Below are 7,105 nucleotides of genomic sequence, written 5' to 3' on the forward strand. Positions count from 1 at the left end.
ACAAATTGCCTTCCAAATTTATATGATATATCTTGTCAGAGGCTTATGAAAATATCTCAACTAAAAACATGACATTAGCCAAGACAAACATATCAGAGGAAGTTTGTTAAGGATGTAATAATCATCCCCTCCAAAACAACCTAAAATTAATGAAGGTTATTCCTGAGAATGCTCAAACAGATTTGTTGGATTGTTAATTGATAATTTAAACAAAATTAAAAGATTTAAAAGGATATTTTGTGAACACATAAGAATAATTATTTTCGTTCATTTTTATTTCTACTTTCATGTATGCCTCTATTTTTTCACTTTCATCTATACATACCATGAAAGACATCTATGATGTTAGTTTCAATACTATAATTAACATCATTATATGTATATACTGGAATACATACTGGAGTACTGATTAACAGTTAAATCCACCTGGTTGCTTATGTGTTTAGCTTAACATTCATTTTACTGGGGCTGGGGAGATAGCTCAGTACAGTAAGCATTTGCCTGGCAAGCGCAAGGGCCTGAGTTCCATCCCCAGGTCTGAAAAAAAAAATCATTTTACTGAAACTTAGCTTAAAGTAAAAGATAAAAAATACAAATCCTTTTGCCTTAGCTGAGGACAGATATGAAGGTGTTATAACACCAGACATAAGACTACCTCTTGGGCTTATTTGTGATATTTAGAACTCTCTGGTTCTATTTGACTCAGTGATTTGGGCACATCATCTGTTCCTAAAAACAATTTTTCTCAATATTGTTGGGGAAAATGGGCAATGACAGCACACAGCTAACTTCCTTCCTGCACTGGATACCCAACAAGAAGAGGGTAGTTTTTTTTGCCATCCTCGGAAAAGGAGAATGTCCCTGCCTGGTTGGTACTATGTGCTCTCTGTGAGAACCAACCCCTGCCCGGAACCATCAGGTTGTCAGGGCAGAACAAGAAGGTTAAGTCTTCTGAGAGTTGACAGTCAGAGCATTATGAGAGGGTACAGAAATTTTAAAATCTCCCAAAGATAGGTTTAATAAACAGACGTAGACAAAGCTGTTCACCATACCATTCAGCAAAGTATCCAGATTTCATTGTGTTATTCTTTAGTTTCCCTACAAATAAAGGAAATTTTTTTCCCCATCCCTCCAGGGACAACTGATAATTGTAACAAATTTCCATTTAAAATGTGTTTGTCCTTCACATGAATGATCAAATTTGCTTCAGGTAGTTTGAGCAGATGTCCATGAATTATAGTTCAGAGGTCTATTTTATAAGGTTTTTAATCATTAGTTCAATTTACTATGATTATAATATTAAAAGCAACTCCAGGTGATGAAAAGTAAGAAGGCCCAGATTTCGATTGATTTCAGCCAGTCTTATTATTTATTTACTTACATTTATTTGGATCATCTTGTTAAACCTGCCTTTTGAAAGGAACCACACCCCAAAGCAAGTTTATCATGCTGGGCCTGCGAGTCATTTCACTCTTACAACACAGAGAGATGAACATGTTACTCAATTTTCTGGGAATTTGGTGGAAGAAAATGCGCGTACAATTAGCCTGAGTTCTGAGAATCAAAATGTTCTTTAGGAACATTTTGTCTTGGGGAAAGAAGAAAGAATTTTCCAGAGCTTTAAGAAATGAAATTGTAACATTCTGCTAATTTCAGGAATAGTTGGTCAAAATTAACTCTGGAAAGAGAAGGACCATGATCTATGGATCAGTAGTAATTTATTGGTCAAAATTCAGAATGTGAAGCCCAAGAAATATTTAAAAGTGAAGTTATACTTAAGTGGAATGAGAGGAAACTGTTGCTGGAGACAAAGACATTCAAGGCCAAAGTGGACATTCTTGAACAGTTATGTCCTAGTATATAGAATCTCGACTCATCTTCACTTGTTCTTAGGTACTAATGTTTGGGTTGTATCTGAATAAAACTCTATGTATTTCCTTGAATATTTATAAGAGTTCTAATTTCTTGGATTTTTACCAAATAAGCTATTGGTAAGAATTCCAATCAATTGAAACCCAAACAAAATATTCCTTTAATCTTTGTCAACTGAAAACTTTAGAATATGATTCTATTAACTCTTCTTTGTTCGATAATATCTATAACTGGATAAGAAAAAGTAGGAAGGGTTTGTTTAGGATATGAATGTAAGACATAATGTACGACAACACTTAAAGGGATGAATTGATATAATTTAATTCTAATATTTAAAATCTATGTTCCTTTGAAAAATATATTGTCACAAGACAACAGTTTCAATAGGGACCTGGAAAATGTTCAATAGTTGTATGAAAATTATTTTGAACCTTGATTTTCTAGTAAAGTACCCATGAAATGTTTATTACATGGCATTCTCCAACTGATCTGCATTCCTGTATGTAGCTATGTGGATAGTATAAGATAAAAATTTAGTCCATCAGTCAAACATTAATTAATTGAATGTTTTATTGAATGATAACATTAAAATATCTCTGAGATATTAGGTATTTACATGATGATAAAGCAGGTTTAATCAGTATCTAAAGTCCCCAGTCATCAGCACCATGAAATAACATGGATGGAAAAGCAAAATAAAACCTTTGAAGTATCATAGTACGTAAAATCAACTGTATCTGTAGTCAGGCTATTATCTATTCAATGTAGGTTCAACAACAAAAAATATCCCTTTAATGATAACATAGACAATACACAACGACACTGGGTTCACAAACTTAATTTATGACTTTAGGGAAGATGACCATATTTGTGTTTGTAATCTCATGTGGAATTTGTGAAGAGAAGTAAAATATTTTTGAGCATTTTTCTCTGAGCTCCGAGTTGTAAGTGGAAGTGTTCAGGAGCTGAGCTGTTACTGTACAGGATATCATCACTTTATTTTTCTGAATAAGTGAATTAACCTGAGAAGTAATATATGTTTCACTATGCAAATATTTTGATTTAATGCACATTTTGTATATTATGATAATGCACAATGTCATTGTCCCAGGAAGCCATTTCCATAGTTCTAATCATAAAGCTTCATGCAACATTGCCACATCCCATTGGATAAAACTGAAATTCTTATCTGAAGTAGAAAGATGTGATCAAATGCTCAATTTCTTAACAGAATAAATTTAAATATGTCTTTCTCCCTGGCTGAGAGCCTCCCAAAAATAAATACTGAGGTAGGTAAGAATAACTGCCAACTCTAAAAATAACAACTTAAAGCATGACATCAAAGACCCCAGATACATTAGTTATAAACAACTGTGTTCTCCACTCCTGCTAAACTAAGTAAAGGGGAAGAATTAACAGTGAGTTACTGTGCTTGCATATTCCAGAGATGACTGCCTTGAGACAGTCATCTAGACCTTAACTCTATCCCATGCTGCCTAAAGACTTTGAACAGATTACCCATAATTCTTAGCTTAATGTCTTTACCATTAAATGAAAGAAATACGTAATAAAAACTTAATGCATAACATTGTTGTGAAGGGGAAAAGGTGGGTCAGCTGTAAAAATTGTATGTCAGTTCCTGGTTCTCAGTGAGTTTTGTACTGTTGGAGTTTTGTTGTTGCTGCTGTGATTTGCTTATAATACTGGAGATTCAATACAGAGTCTTTGCCTTGAGCTATATCCTAGCCGGCTGTTTGCTTTTCATTTTGAGACAGTCTCACTAAGCTGTGAAATTGTCCAGCTGGAGTCAAACATGCTCCTGCTTTAGCCTCTCAGAGCACTGGAGTTACAGGTGTGCCCCACTATTTCCTGATGGTAAACCCCATAAAGGTGAATTCATATGATGTTTTTGTGCCTGGTATAAGTGCCCAGAACATCTTTCTGCAGGGGAAGGCCCTGTACACAAAGCTGATGACACAGACCTGGAGCAGAGACCAATTAATTTGGTAATGATGACTAACTTGTGAATATCAAAGAGCAGGAATTTACAAGTAAAGTGGGGGTAGCCATTGAGTCCTGGCCATCCAGGAGGCTGAAAATGAGGGTCAGATTTGCTTTCACTCACTTTCTATTGTACAGGCTCTTCTTAGAGTATAACTCTATGGGCTTACTTTCAATTTTGTTTACTGTCGCAGTTCTTGGTCTGTCTAAGCAAGTGCCACAAAAGTCTGAATTTTTAAGTTTTATTTTAGCTATCATTTTATAGACAAAATAACTCATTTAAATTGATTGGTTTCTGCTAGGTAAGTATCACAGGTAATTCAATAATAAAATTAGCTTCTCATACCCTTTTATAACTTTTCTTTGCCTCCAGATTTTGAATAATAAAACTTACAATTGAAATACTTCCATTTGAAATCTCACTACAGCAGACTAATCAAAAATGCACTCAGTAAAAAATAATAAATTGCATGAATTATAGAAAAATGTAAAATATTGATAATAGAAGTAAGTGTGCTATGTAAATCAAAATCATAGGGCCTGTCTTCAAAGCCACATTATTGTAAATTATTAAACATGTTTCTGAAGTCAATTGTGCCTTTACCCTCTGGTTCCCTCTCCCATCAAGGGAATCACTGCCTCAAAATGTGAGGCCCTGTGGAGACTCACTCTTGCCTTCATTTTCTCTTTCATGCCTACTCTTTGGCAAAGTCTATAACAGTGATACTTGGAAGCCTCTCTTCATCTTCTCACTAGCTTCTTTCCACCATCACTATCTTAATTCAACTTGCACCAGCTTGGCCTCGTAGTCTCCTTTCTCATTTGTTCCTATCAGAGTTAAGGAATGCCAAAAGGTTAGCATGTGTAATGGTTAATACACTGTATCAATTTGAGATGTCTAGAAGCTTAACTATGCAACTCAGCAGTTCTTTTTTTAAATACATTTAATACGGGGTCTACAAGGGTCTCACAACACAGACGAGACTCAGTGATCCTCCTGTTTTCATCCTCCCAAGATCTGGGATTACAGGCACATATAACCACATCCAGTCTCATTCACCGTCTCAGGTTGTCCCAAGGGCGGGGCAAACACAACACCCCCAGGATGGCGCCCCAGTCCCTGCCTACTCAGCACTTCTAAATCCTGGGGTGTAGAAAACTTGCTGTTGCCTCTCTAGGGTGCTGTTCACGTGTCAACCTGAGAATTTTAGAAGTTTAACTCAGGGATTCAGCAGGGGTCAGGGTCCTTTGCAAACATCCTTCCTCAGCCTGTGCAAGGGAAGGGCATGGAGGTGGTGTGGATGTGAAGGACCCCGCCCACACAGCACGGATTCTTTGGCATTCCAGGGTTAATTCTTCAGCATTCCATCCCAGGCCCATCAGCCTCTTATGAGGACTTGCATGGAGAGCCTGCATGAGCTGCAGACCTTGGAATGTATCCATCAGCCTCTAGCCTGCATATGCCCTCTGCACACTTCCTCTTCCAGCTCTGTTGCTGACCATCATAGGGCAATTGCATAATTTCTTACACATTTGTGTATCTTATGTCACATCTGTTTCTGTAGCAAGCTTTGACTGATGCAGTATGAAACATAACAGTTATGTATATTGTAAATCACGCCATGTTTCGAAGCTTGTTTTGCTATCCTTTACCTGTACTACACAATCTTTATTGCACCCTACAGCACTATTTCCATGTGTGGTAGAGTGTCATCATGTTCCATGTTTCTACGACTTAATATTTGCTCATTCTTGAGTCTAAAATGCCTTCTTTTTCTTTCCTACTGTCATCCTTTAAGATTATAAATATTTGCTTCTCTAATTTCTTATATCCTACGCTAGTTACTATGGTAGTTATTGCTTGGTTGCTGCTGTTTGCTAGGAACTATTTTCTTGCCTCCTCAAGCAAATAGGACACATAATTCAGCCTAAAAGGACACAGCATTCTCATTTTTCTGCAATAGTTATTAGTCTGGGTCTATTTTACCTTATAGAGAGGAGAATGTAGGCATTTCCAAAGTGGAGCATGGGTGGGAGTGAAGGCTGAGACCGTGCAGTAAACTACTACCCTTTGTAGGATGGCATGTTTCAATAGACCCATCACAAAATCTTGGTAAAAGTACAAAAACAGGATGCTTACCTGAAAAGAAAATTTGCTACTAATGGAAAATCCTATGTACGATCTCAAGTGTCACTGGCTCATAGTCAACTTAAAATCACTACTTTTGAAATCACATAACTAGGTGATACCTTAAGATTTTAATGGAGAAAAATGTCCTATGTGTAGATTGTGATAATAGCTGCCTAGTTTACTTCAAGTCAGTTTTGCTACGAATGCTCACTTTTCTCCGAGCCTACAGAAATCAGATGGGTTACTTGGGATTTGATGGGAAAATGGGGAGAAAAAGCTCGGGATTCCTGTCTGCACATATCTGCTTCTCCTCCTGTCCTAATCCATGGCACAGCATTATGGCCTGCAACTGGATGGCCCACCAAGGCCCATTCAGATCTGAGAGGTAGGTTTTCTGAAGACAGCTTGTTAAATCTGGGCTTCTTGGGGGCCAGGGAGATGACTCCGTAGAATAAGCGTTTGCCTGGCAAGTGCAAGGGCTTGAGTTCAATCCCCAGTTCCAAAAAAAAACCCCAAAAAACCTGGGTTCCTTGTTTTCATGCCCTCATTCCAGGAATCAGAGTCGCAGCTTTGCCAGCTCTAATCAGCAGGGGTCCAGGATCCTCACTCTGTAAGCACCTTCAACCTGAGGGAGAGGAGAGCAAAGAGATGGTGTGACTGCTCCATCTGCCCTAGCTAGGGCGGGTAGCCTGCTTGCCACGTGAGGAAGGAAAGAGGTTCGCTCTCCTTTGCTCTTGTTGCTTTCACTGTCTTCCACTGCTACGAACTGTTGCCCTCTGCCAAGCCTCCCTGCTTTGGAGCCGGGTGATTAGGGACTGAACCTCTACAAACTTTAAAGTGCCTTTAATGTGGGACATCAGGTACTTAGTCTCAGCAACAAGTAAAATGTAACCATAACAGATTCTGTCCAGCTCTTTAAAACGTTTTGTACCAGAGGGTAATAGGGGGAGGTGTGGCCTATTGCCACTGTGCGTGTTTGTGTTTTTTTTTTTCCTTTTTCTCTCCCCTCCTTTCTCTCCTCACACTTTTGTCTCTTTGGAAGCGAGAAAAGCTCAAAGAATTTGAAGCCCTTCAGATCTACCACTAAGCACAGAGCTACAC

Source organism: Octodon degus, unplaced genomic scaffold (assembly GCF_000260255.1).
Source record: "Octodon degus isolate 3935 unplaced genomic scaffold, OctDeg1.0 scaffold00004, whole genome shotgun sequence".
Taxonomy (NCBI): Eukaryota; Metazoa; Chordata; class Mammalia; order Rodentia; family Octodontidae; genus Octodon; species Octodon degus.